Source organism: Amblyomma americanum, chromosome 1 (genome assembly GCF_052857255.1).
Source record: "Amblyomma americanum isolate KBUSLIRL-KWMA chromosome 1, ASM5285725v1, whole genome shotgun sequence".
NCBI classification, from domain to species: Eukaryota; Metazoa; Arthropoda; class Arachnida; order Ixodida; family Ixodidae; genus Amblyomma; species Amblyomma americanum.
The window spans coordinates 32,820,576-32,832,761 of NC_135497.1; the positions used below are offsets into that span (position 1 = coordinate 32,820,576).

At 49.0% G+C, this 12,186-nt stretch overlaps 1 long non-coding RNA gene across 1 annotated transcript; it reads right to left on the minus strand.

The window, feature by feature from the left end:
* Positions 1 to 3,743: 3,743 nt before the first annotated feature.
* Positions 3,744 to 4,745, minus strand: LOC144132066 (uncharacterized). Its single transcript, XR_013314719.1, has 3 exons — positions 4,723 to 4,745; positions 4,605 to 4,669; positions 3,744 to 4,549 (listed from the first exon to the last, which is right to left on the minus strand). It is a non-coding gene; the product is annotated as an uncharacterized LOC144132066 (long non-coding RNA).
* Between the last annotated feature and the right edge of the window lie 7,441 nt (positions 4,746 to 12,186).

Below are 12,186 nucleotides of genomic sequence, written 5' to 3' on the forward strand. Positions count from 1 at the left end.
TCCAACGATATATGAGACAGATACTGCGCCATTTCCTTTCCCCCAAAAACCAATTATTATTATTATTATTATGAACCCCTTCTACAACTTAAAGGAAGGCACGTGACCCTGAAGTGAATAATAAAAGATTTGCATAATTTTAGCTAATTTAATAAATAAGCGGAATTAAAAAAATACTCGTGGTTTAACTACTGTTGAACCTGGTTAGAGAGCGAAAGCTCTGGTGTATTAGGCAACTAGACGCGGCTTGGCGTCTGCAATGTTGAATGCGCGTCGGACAACCACCAACACCGGAGCTCGGCGAAGCGACTGCGTCCTTATTTCCGCCCATGTCGCCGCCGACCGTGGCTAGAGAAGCCTCGGCACGCGAATTTTCAACGCGCCAAATGACGTCATGCTAAGTCAAGCGATTTTCATTGCGTTATACCGTATATGACGTCGTATGTTACACCATCGTGATTGTTACATTTCGCAAAGCTTTTTTATTAAAGGTCAAGCCGAAGGTCACGTCACGTGTTAGTGTTATACACAAGTATGCTAAGCTGGGTGAGTTGGAGCATTTGCATTTTTCGAAACGTAGCGCGAAAAAACTAGGACGCAGAAGGAGGCACAGCGCTCGTGTCGTGTCGATGCCTTCTTCTGTGCCCTGGTTTTTTTCGCACTACATTTCGAAAAAAATTGCTAGTGTAGGCTATACTTCGTTTTTCCAATTCTATATTACATACGGACATTACGCTTAATACTAATTATGGTCATTACTATACTATGACGTCATCATGTTTAACCACACTAACTAGTACACGCCTATATACTATCTAAGTCTAGCGATCGAGCGGAGCTACGCCGCGGCAAAGCGACTACCTGTTTACAAGTATAGACGTAGATCAGGTTGCTATAGGGGCGCCGATGCAATCACCGGCAGCACGCAGCGAAACTTCGGTTCGGACTAGCGTAGTATAGCTTTGTCTCTAATACTCTGAGGAGCGCCACACGGCGTGAAACAATCTGTCGTTGCTTGCAAACAGCTCCGGCGAGCCACTTTAATCCTAGATTCAAGTTACGTGAAACACCCTGCATAAGACACTAGTAGAGCATCCAGCCGTATTCCAGGCGCCTCATTTGTTTTTTGAAACCAAGGAGTAGAGACAATTTTTGTGACCACCTTCACGCCCAGGTGAATCGAATGAAAGTGACCATTATTACACTAAATAACCCCAGAACATGCCTATCAGAGTTCCTGCAGCAACGTCATCGGGGACGCCATAACGGAGTCGAGATCGTGGGAAATACAAGTGTGGCGCCCCTCGAGGCGCGTTTTTCGAGGGGAAATAATTGCTCCTCCGAACTCCACTCTCTGCGGTCCGGGGTCTCAAGTTTACCTCGCTGTGTTTTTGTCTCCCACGAGCAGAATAGAGAAAGGAGGAAGACGGAAGTCTGCAGAGGAAATAAGTTAGTTAGAAGCTGGCCACCAGTGAGATAAATGTTGCTTTTTCAGTTTTTCTTCGCTGTTGCGTTCAATGTTTGTACGCCTGCCTTACGGATAGCTTACCGAGGTACACAGGTATGACCGAACGTAAACGAGTAGCTATTTCTGGCTACAGATCATCACGGGGTGAAGTTTTTCCGGAGCAATTAGGATCAACTGTTCAGTGCCAGCGGGTACTCAAAACCATGCTCTGCGGGCCGCATGTTTGAGACCCCTGAGAGAGGCGATGTGTCAAATGTTGTTTGTGCTCGTTTAAGCAAATCAACTCGCAGTAATAATCTAGGTGAGAAAGCGTTATGCCGAAAATGTCCTTGTCTCTCGTCTTTGCTATGAGACGGGGCCAGGATTTTTTTTTATTAATGCGGAAGCGTTATATTGCCGATTAGCAACGAAAACCGGCCGCGTCGGCATCTAGGAAAAGTAGTCCACAAAACCCCAAAAGGCATAATAATCAAAGAGAAAAAAAAGCTTCTCCCGAAAGCGCGTGGAATCGATCCAAGGACCTCCGCACTGCGAGGCGAGCACGCAACCAATGGCCAACAAAACCGCCTTTCTTTCTTTCCCGGTTTCGCAAGTTTACAATAGGTCACAAGCAACATATGTTCTGCACTGCAATCTCAAATATCAGGAGCGGACATGCGCTTCACTCACATGAGAAAATCTGAACTGTTTCAGGGAACACAGCTGTCCCATCAAACTCAAAACTTCATCTCCAAAACATAGCTCCTTGAACACTTCAAGCAGCTTAAATATGTTTTCTCTAAAGTAGTATCGGACAGACAGCGCATCTCTTCATCGCAGAGTCGTACAGCCGTCCTGCTTCCGCAAATACTGTGCAGGCCAAGAAAGAATACATCGTATTTACAAAGATCCGGCCCAACGTTCACGAATCGTATCCCAAATGGCGGCACTGGTAAGTCTTTCTTTATCGTCTCTTCGCGGTTTTTGTTTGGCAGTCCTCATAGCAGCGGACTAAACGTGATAATCTATTTCTGCTGTTGAGAAAAAGGGGTCTTTCTCCTTGCCACACTTGTACCTGAGGCAGGTGGTGTCAAGATTTATGTTTCTTCGGGATCAACGCGAACCTTTCCTTCGGACCTTTATTCAAGTGAGGCTTTCTTCGGCTTTGCCAAACTTTGTTATTTCCACTGTCGACGGGATGCGATAAAGTGGAAGTCGATTTTCGAAAGAGCTCATCTTTGCTCTTCGGTTTCTGAATGCTCGCTTCAGTTTGGATTACCTTTCCAATGTCATGCATAACAAATTGATGAAAGATTTGCTTGACTGTGTCTTCGCCGAGCCAATATATTGATCTCTGTATAGTGCAGGCCAAGGAGGAAATGTTTTGAAAAGTGTAAGGAAAATGGTGGTGCCAGAGGGGGGGAAGACACTTTCTTCAAGTTGCACACTGGTACGTTGCCGGCTAAAACATGGATAGAGGAGAAAGATTGTTTTTAACATGGGGTGCTGACTGCTTGTTGTGTCGCAAATCTGAGTCAATAAAACACGTCTTTATTGACTGTTGGGATGCGATCCTCTTTTGGGACGTGCTTCAGCGGACAATAGCCCACAAACCGCGTTGTGTTTCTCCGAAGAAATGTGAACTTAGGGTACGCGTTGCCTTACGATCGTATGCTAATGAGTAGGTGTGCCATCAGAATGGCAACAAAAGTGTCCTGCGTAATTTGATGCACCTGTTTCGTTTCTGGTCTTGTGGCTACAGAAACGTGGACCGTATGTCATCAAAAAGAACGCTTTCGTGACGCATGCGAGTGCATTCACTAGGTTTGTGAGAATATTCGAAAACTTCGAGCGGAGAATCGAATATCCACCCATACTTTTCGGCCAACGAATCAAACAGTCCACGTTGACAATTATACGAGAAGAATCGAATATCGAGTTTTAAAATAATGGGCAACGAAGAGAATTTGACAAAGAAAAAGTGTTCACTCCGACTCCGCAAAGTGGTGCGCACTTAACGTGGCGGCGTTCACACATCGCCTCCAAAAGTGGGTGCAGCCTTGATGCCGCTCTCGCTCCTCTCATGTCCTGAGTTTTCTCTTGGAAGTTTTGCTTCGCGTGTGGCGGACGTGTAGCCCCTGGTGTAGATGGCGTTTTCTTCCTGCTACAGCACAGCAGCATTAATCACAGCATGGTACGAGAGGGCCGCCGCTACCGCCTCACTCTTTAGCACGGCTATTCGTTGTACGCGGATTGAACACCTAAGCGCATATTTCTAAAAACACGGGATTCCTGTTCCATTCGGTAGCAAAGCCCAACTATTCGCATTCGATTCGGTTTTTAAAGAGTAGCTCTGGGCTAGCTGGCATCGGCTACACTGCTAGCCGACGCCCGACAGATTTAGGGAACGAAGCGACTCTGAATGAAAACCGTGGCTTCGCAGAGCCCGATGAGAACTGACGCCGCTTCGGCAACGTTTTCTCCAGAGACGATCGCATACACCGATCGGCATTTGAAAATCACCTCACCCGTCAATGCATGACCATCCGCGCAAAAAAAAAAACCTCACGCTCGCACCAAAAGGAATGGATCACGCCAATATGCGCAGATGATAGATGCAAGGTATTCTGATCGTTCCTCATTAGCAGGAACATGCAAAGGGTGTTAATTATCGCAGTAATGCATGCGTGTTCTCCACTTTTGGCCTTTACTAAACACCGGCACGAGATGGACCACGGGTGCACGTGATCATGAACGAGCGGGCTCAGACGCAACGAGGTCGCCCCTTCAGCTTGGATCGCAGCGCCCCCGCATCTCGTTTTGTTGACAGACTGGCATGGTCAGGCGCGCTCAGCGTACAAGTTTGCGTATTTTTTTTCCAGCGTACAATAATGCGCAGCGCTCAGTGGCGGATGGTGACCCAGGCGCCGAAGAAGACCACCGACAGCGTCTTGAGAAAAATGAGGAAGCCGAAGAGGTTGTAGCCCATGCTGCTGTTCTCGTATACGATGCACGTGCCACGCTGGCCGCCGCGCAGGCCCTGCTACGTAAGGCAGCTGCGGTGGATGATGGAGCACAACACGATGTGCGCCAAGATGGCGCCTGCGTGCCACCCGCCACTCTGCAGTCTCCGCCAAGGACTGATGGCAAGACTTACCGAAGAGCCGCACCGAGACCCACTGCAGACCCAACGCCACCGGCTTGGTCGGCTCTCCGACGGACCTGCGCGACACGCGACGGTTGGTGCACGCGGGGGCGCAAAGGGGCGTACGCACCGGATGGTGCCGCTCATGCCGGGGGCGCTGTTGAGGAAGGTCTCGAAGAGCGCCAAGAAGAGGCCCACCGAGAAGGGTTTACAAGTGCCGAACAGCAGAGGAACTCCAATTGCCGCTTCAAGTGCTAGTTAACCTGTGAAGGAGCCTGTTAAGGCTTGTCAGATAATCGTCACGGTCGATGAAAGGCTGTGATGGCACGATGGTCAGTGATCGTACAAGGCAGCACTTGTGTATTCGCACGCTTGCCCGATGAAACATTCCCTGCTGTGCCAGTCAACTTCAAACTACTTAACGGTAATCGTTTATTAGGGACGGGAGACAAGGTACAATGCAGTTAAGAAAAATTGCTGATGGCCTAGCTCTCTTAGGCCAGGATATACCTAGCGAAAGCACGCAGATTTCTGTATCAGAAGAATGCATTCACTAGATGCGCCTTTATTGACGGCTGTAACTTGAGCCGTCGTAGAGGAGCGGTAGCGTTTCCGCCTCAAACGCCCTGGTTCGATTCGGAACCTCGGCACCGGACTTCTTTTATTTAGTGAGTGGGCGGGGGTTTCAGTGGCTCCCATGGATGCCGCCGCTGAATACGTTGGTTAGCGGTAAAGCGCAGGCTCTGTTAAGGCAGCGTTTATGCTGCGGCGAGGCGCGCGCGCGCCCTGCATGGCGAAGATACGTCGGTCAAAGCGAGACCCTCTATACTCCAACTGCACTTGACCGCCGACGCGTTCGGCAGCTTCGGCGCACTCTGACCGCATTGGCGGGGAGATTGGAGTATGGATCTATTTCGCGCCGGGTGCGCCAGCCGCCGCCGGCCCGGCCAGACTGATTTGGCTCCGCGGCGAGGTGCGCGTTATATTCAATAGCTGCGGCAGTTCGGCGGAGCTGTTCTTTTCGAGCTCGGCTATTTTAATCCATTCACAGTACATATCTGAAGGTACATGCAAGTTGGCGAGAAAGCCAGATCCAGTGGACCCGTTGGATCAAGCGGAAGCCGTTGAAGGGTCGTGCGCCGGCTTTGGTTTCAAGCCGCCGAGTTTAAACGCGACCGCCCTCGAGCACCCATTTGTTTTTTGAGGCAAAAGAAAATTAAATAACTTGGCCCAAGCAACCGTGGGCGACCTAGACGCTGCCTGCTGCGCCGCGCAACCGCTCCGTTCAAGGAATCACAATCCGTTGGCCCCAAAGCCCTGGCCAGCCTCCGATGGGCGCAACGCACCCCTCGCGACTCCCCGCACTGGGGTTATGATATTTAGTTTGCAACGGCTGCTCTCCGAGGAAGGGGGAAACCACCCGCCGGCGCCTAACCTAACCGTGCTCCCTCAAAAGCATCGCACGCTCTGTGGGGCTGAGGTCGCTGAAATGCAGGCCAGAGTTTTTGCGAGAACTACGTCGTCTGGTTCGGGAACGGGATCCATCGTAATGCTGGCAAGACGCCGGTGCAAACGTAAACGAAGCGACGGTGGCGACCCCCGATAGATGCCGTACGTGCGGCGGCGGTAGCTTTCATTTCGGCAGCTGCTAGATCGCACCGCTAGCCGCCAGAAATTATGGAGTCTCCGTTTACGTCACGTTCACGTCACTCTGTTCTGCGTCGTCATAAGAGTTCTCCGTGTCGTCATAAGAGTTCTTGAGTTTGAATCAGAGCGGCGGGAAAAAACTTTTTCAACTTCGAATCCAAATATCTTTCAAATAAATGCATCTTTCTCTCCCGGAAAAGCGTCAACAAAGCCATGAAATGCCGAACTTTCAGACATTGCAAGCAAAAAAATTTGATAGGCTTCTCCTCAGTGTCCCTTTAACGGTCTTCAAACTTCATCCTTGAGCGCAATTCGGACCGCCGCCGGCAAAAACAAAGCAGCTTCATTTCCCAGTGCATAAGCGAATTCGACCATCGCTGGAACTTGTCAGGCTGCGTGCATGTGCAGTATAATAACAACAACAACAATAAATAATAATAACAATATTAATAATAATAATTGTTGTTGTTGGGGGAAAGGAAATGGCGCAGTATCTGTCAGATATATCATTGGACACCTGAACCGCGCCCTAAGGGAAAGGATGAAGGAGGGAGTGAAAGAAGAAAGGAAGAAACGGGTGCCATAGTGGAGGGCTCCGGAATAATTTCGACCACGTGGGGATCTTTAACGTGCACTGACATCGATAAGCACACCGGCACCTTAGCGTTTTTCCTCGATAAAAACGCAGCCGCCGCGGTCGGGTTCAAACCCTTAATTTTTAAACATCAGTTCTCCTCCTGTCACTAGTGGCTGAAACTACCCTGGTAATGAGACATTGGCATCGAGGCCGCGAGAGGTGCTCATTTCAGTCAATTCACGAGGGTGCTTACGGCATGGCTTTTGCCGTCGTGCAGCCAAGAGCTCCAGAGGATCTTCGAATTTCACCTATTTTAACGATGAGTTCACTATAGGTTTTTTTTCCCCTCCTCATCATTTCTGCTAATAATGCAGCCGTGCGGAGCTCTGTTTGTGCGCGAGTAAATTTTAAATATACCGACGCACAGTCAACCTCTGCGAAGAAAGTGAGTATCATTCCGACAGAAGCGCCGTATTTCCATTCGGCGACCGTGCAAAGCAGCATTAGTTTTGCTTTCCCTTTATTGCGCGAAGCATGCCTCATATTAGCTCGTCTGCGATATCTTCGCTGCTAACATCGCTCTAGGTCTCAGTGTTCTTCGCCGGAAGCGCCCTGCAGTCACAGCGTCTTGTTAGGGCAGGCGGCTGCAACAAAGCGCACTACCGTACAAAGTCCGTGCGGTGCAAATGTCACCCACGTTTTGGAAGTGCAGCTTTGTTAAGGTATCTGCCTCGACTTCTGCGAGCGCGACTGCTTGTCGTTCTTTTGCATGCGCAGCATTTGATAACCGTTAGCAAACTATGCTGTTTTTGCGAGTGTAATTATGAAAGCAATCTTCTCTTCTGTCGTAAGTAGGGCCCTCGTATCGTGTCAGTCGGTCTTAGTGCCAGCCCGAACAAAATGCTAGAACAATATGCTAATATGAGGTTTACCACTTTTGCTAAAAAGCAGTGTGAAAATTTTTCATCTTAAATTTCGTTTTCTTTCTTCGCCATGAGTCGATCGCTCTTTCTTCAAGAACAGAAGACATCACAAGTCGCCGAGGTAAGCGCTCTCAAGAATCGAAATAAGCGGCGCAAATGAGCTCGCTGAAAGATCTCACTTGTTTTACAGCGTCAGTGCCCCGTTAATGAATACCAGGCAGTATTAATCCACGCTGAAGAAGGAGAGAACTTCCATGCATGCAGTCACACTGGAACATGTTTATTTCATTTAAAACAGACCTAATCCTCTAAGACCGCGCTGCGAACATGGCTTTAATAAATGTAAATGGTAAGTTGTGAACACATGGCCAATGGCAGACACCATAGTGGAGGGATCCGGGTTATTTTAGACCACCAGGGGTTCTTTAACGTGCGCTGCCATCGCACAACACAAAGGCGTATTATGAGTTCGGGGCTCTTTTGCCAAGAAGAAAAAAAAAAGGGATGATGAATTTGATCAATATGGAGGAATTGAGATAGCAGGCTTCTTTCACTCGGCAAAAAATCAGCTCTGATCCTCCTTCCAATTCTGAGTTCATTGTTTATCACTCCCCGATATATTCCTTTTCTACTTATCTTCCAATTTCGTCGACTCAACCGGGTATAATGCTTCACACTCATAGATCGCGGCGAGTCCTCATACCGCTAACAGCGCAGTGGTGCAGCGGTTAAGCGATGCACAACTGAACTGGCAGGTGGATGTTTCAAACACAGCCACCGGTAGAGCTTCAGACAAAGAATCCTCCTGCCGGTCAAAGCTCGAAGGAGTAGCTCCTGCAGGCTTCATTTTTGCACATTCGGGGAGCTGTATATTTTGCACGTAGACCTGTTGCAGTCAGGGTCATTTTTTTCTTAGTCATTTTCATAATTGCTGAGTCATTCTTAGTGCAGCGTCTAAATCTTCTCCGCTACAGATGTAGAGGGCAGAGGGGCAAGAGGTAAGGGGGACGGTTGACAGGGGGAGCGAGGCATATCTCCCTAAACACCAGTCAGCAGGCGGAGGCTTCACACCGACGCCGAAGCCACCGAACAGTTTCCGCCTTCATGACCCTCCTAATGCTATCGCATACAGACTGGCTACTCAGACATTCAACCGTGGGAGTGTGCTTCCAGGTGTGCAGCGATCCAAAGCAGGTCGAGTGGTAGAGGTGCGAACACCCGACACGCGATAGCTAATCTCGCATCGAAGTACAGGAGACCAGACATTACCACCACACTGACCACCGGCCTTCGCTAATCTGCCTTTGGGCACCGATTCGGTTCTCCTATGTTTCGTGAAGGACCGGGAGGGAAGGTGACAGAACATATGCGGGCGACAGGGAGTTTGCGCCGGTCAGCACGGTTGGTCGTGTCGTGGATTTAGGAGAGATTGAACGTTTTACATGGAATTTATCAAAGTAGCACGAGTGTTGAAGTTAAGGCAGCAAGTTTTCAAGCGAGGCCAAAGAGACGCTTTGAATGCAAACTAATTTTGTATATGGCATAATCAACACTTGTCAGAAAACGCTTTGCAGTGCATCACTCGCGGAAGACCTCAGTCGCAAATCACGCCATCACACTCTATCCTGTTCGCTTTAATATGAGCGAAATTGTTGTGGGAGAGGAAATAACATTCTCACAATCAAATTCATATCGTCACTTCTGCAGCCGACAGTATCGAACTGTGGAAAATCTCTGCTCTGCAACAGATTTGAAGAGGAGGCGACAACGACTACGGAAGTGAACTTCGCCGAGCGACTGAACTGGCATGAAACCTTTGTAACAAGAAAATTCAAAAAGCGCTAGACAACAGGGTTTCCTTGTTACCATGGGTCACCACCTCGCCCAGTCTTCCGTTCTTCTACGAGACAGTTGCGCTGGTCGCGAAGAAGATGCAATCGGGAGAAACAGGTGGAGACTGAAGGACAGAAAGAATATCAGCAGTACCGAGAGTTAAAGACGGAGCAGTAAAGATAGGATCCTTGTAAACCTAGCCTTATCATCTTGTAAACCGGCCTAGCCTCATAATCCCTGATGCCTCAATTATCTCTCTAGTGAGCTGGTCTTTGCTTTTTGCTCTATTTGCTCTGTTTGCAGAGATTATGAGGCCAGGCACGGAATGTATAAGCACCCATTCTGTTGCTATCTCGAAGAAAGAGCACAAATGCTTGATGTCCTAGATTACGTGCACCGGCAAAGCTTCCGCACGCTCTGAATGATTAGCCTGTGGAACTTGATGTTTTCTCTGTATTTTTCTGCATTTCTGCGATACAAGCATGTCCGTAAGCACTGGTGTCCTGAATAAAACCATTCTGTTGTTAGTTCAGCGCCGTGTTTTGTCCCTTCCTGGTGTGGGTTCGAACCGTTGCGCTGGTCTACTAGAACCATGTCTGACCAACCCGCCCAGCAGTTCATGTTGTAAAGGATATGATGGCGTTACTGGACGGAGACGGCACTGGTCGCCTACAATAAGCGCAGCTTCGAGGGGACAACGGCGCAGCGAGGAGAAGGCTGCTTACAGTGGAAAGTCAAGTTGACCGCGGGGTAGGCTTCATTCTCAGGATTCCGTACCGGAGTTGAAAATCTGGCAAACTTGTATTTTGGACGCGGTGGCTTGTCAGAATAGGCTCCAAACTTCCCGAGAAAATTTGAATTACTGGATTGCGTAACTTTTCATGGCGGATAAACTTAGGCTTTGACGCAAGCGGCAAGAACGTAGTGAGCGAACACTGTTGCTCTCTGGTTCCATTATTTCATGCTAACGAGTGCAAAGGGAAGGCACCTTGGGTCAAAATGTAGTAAATATCCTGATTAGAGAACTGGAATGCGGAGCACTCTGAAGGCACGATGCTAGTGGCAATGCGGCAAAACTGAAGTGGAGACGCACAGGATGAGTGCACAAACACGAATGCCCCCCCCCCCCTTCGTCCTAAAAAAAAATCTGGCTACGTGCCTGCACAGGGGCCTAACTCGGCTGTACAATACGGCAGTGACTTAATTGCGGTGGGAGCATGACCGAGTCTGCTGATGGTCGCACAATGCGCACATGTCACTTGCGGAGCAGCGCGCGAAATACCAACAGCCCAGCCTGCATTCGTGCTGAACGAGACTGAAGCCGACCCACCTGCGGTGCACTTACACAGGACACCTTCGCAGAGGTCAGCACTCAGCGCTCAAGTGGCGTGCATGCTCAGTTTACTCACGTGAAGGACATCCCCGCAAAGGACGAATTCGGACAGTGGAAAAGGACGAAGCCCATCACGAGGCAGGTGAACATGCTGGCGAAGACAGACATGCGAATGATGTTGGCGCAGGTCAGGTCAAGCTTGTCAATGAGGTAGCCCCCCACGAGGGTCTCACCACAGGCGCTCGGTATGGCGATCATTCCTGCGTGCCCAACCGCACTCTGGGGCTACTTCCTTCTCACGATACTGTCGCCCCGCAAAAGTATGCGTCGCGGCCCATAAAAGAGAAGGCCACCCTCGCGAAACGAGGTACGGCTGGTATCGACCTCTCCTCTCACTGTGCGAAGAGGCAGGACACCTCCCCGTACCTCATCGCATGAAGAATTTGCCACAGTGCCCTGGCGTTCTACTTGGGCCCGGTTGCACGTAGGCTAGAGTTGTGACAAAGAAAATTGACACGCGATCATTGAGCGTGATCGGAATTTCTGTCAGCGTAACGGTTTTTTGTTACGTCATTTCAAATTCGCTTTTAAAGGGGCCCTGCAACACTTTGAGCACAGTATACGTCCAAAATCGCTCATTCGATAGATTGGATCGTAATAAACATCTGAGCCAAATAAAGAGCAGCAGAGAGCCCACAGTCGTGCTCGAAAGTTGGCGAGCCTTTTCTGGCGACTTTTCAAACTTGCACCCTCCTCCACGTAACGCGTGCGCATATATAGGTGCTCCTCATGTCCTTGCCAATGTTCTTCCATTGCCTATTTATCTGGACCAATTATGTGCATAGTTTGTGCCTTTTACATTACGGCAATCCGTTGTCTACGGCAAGACATTTTATAACCCGTTTGAAATTCAGCCAGTACTTAATATCTTGTCTGACCATCCCTCACTGAAATATAAATTTTCTTTTGCTCAACTTAGTTATCACGAAGCCTTGGCTTTTTCGTTCAACGTGCGCTGCATATTTACACAGACGGCTCATTCACTCATCACAGTGCTGGTGCTGCTTTTGGTGTTCTTAGCTCCACACAAAATATTTTATGCGTTCATCGCATATCCTTAGAACCACCTTCAAGTGCCTATGCCGCCGAGCTTGTAGCATTTTATTCTGCTGTTGCGTTCGCTATTAATAACCCTCCTTCTTTGCCCGTTTATTTCTACACTGATTCTCTATCTCTCCTTTCTGCCCTGTCTTCAGTTACTTCATGTAACCCGACAATTAT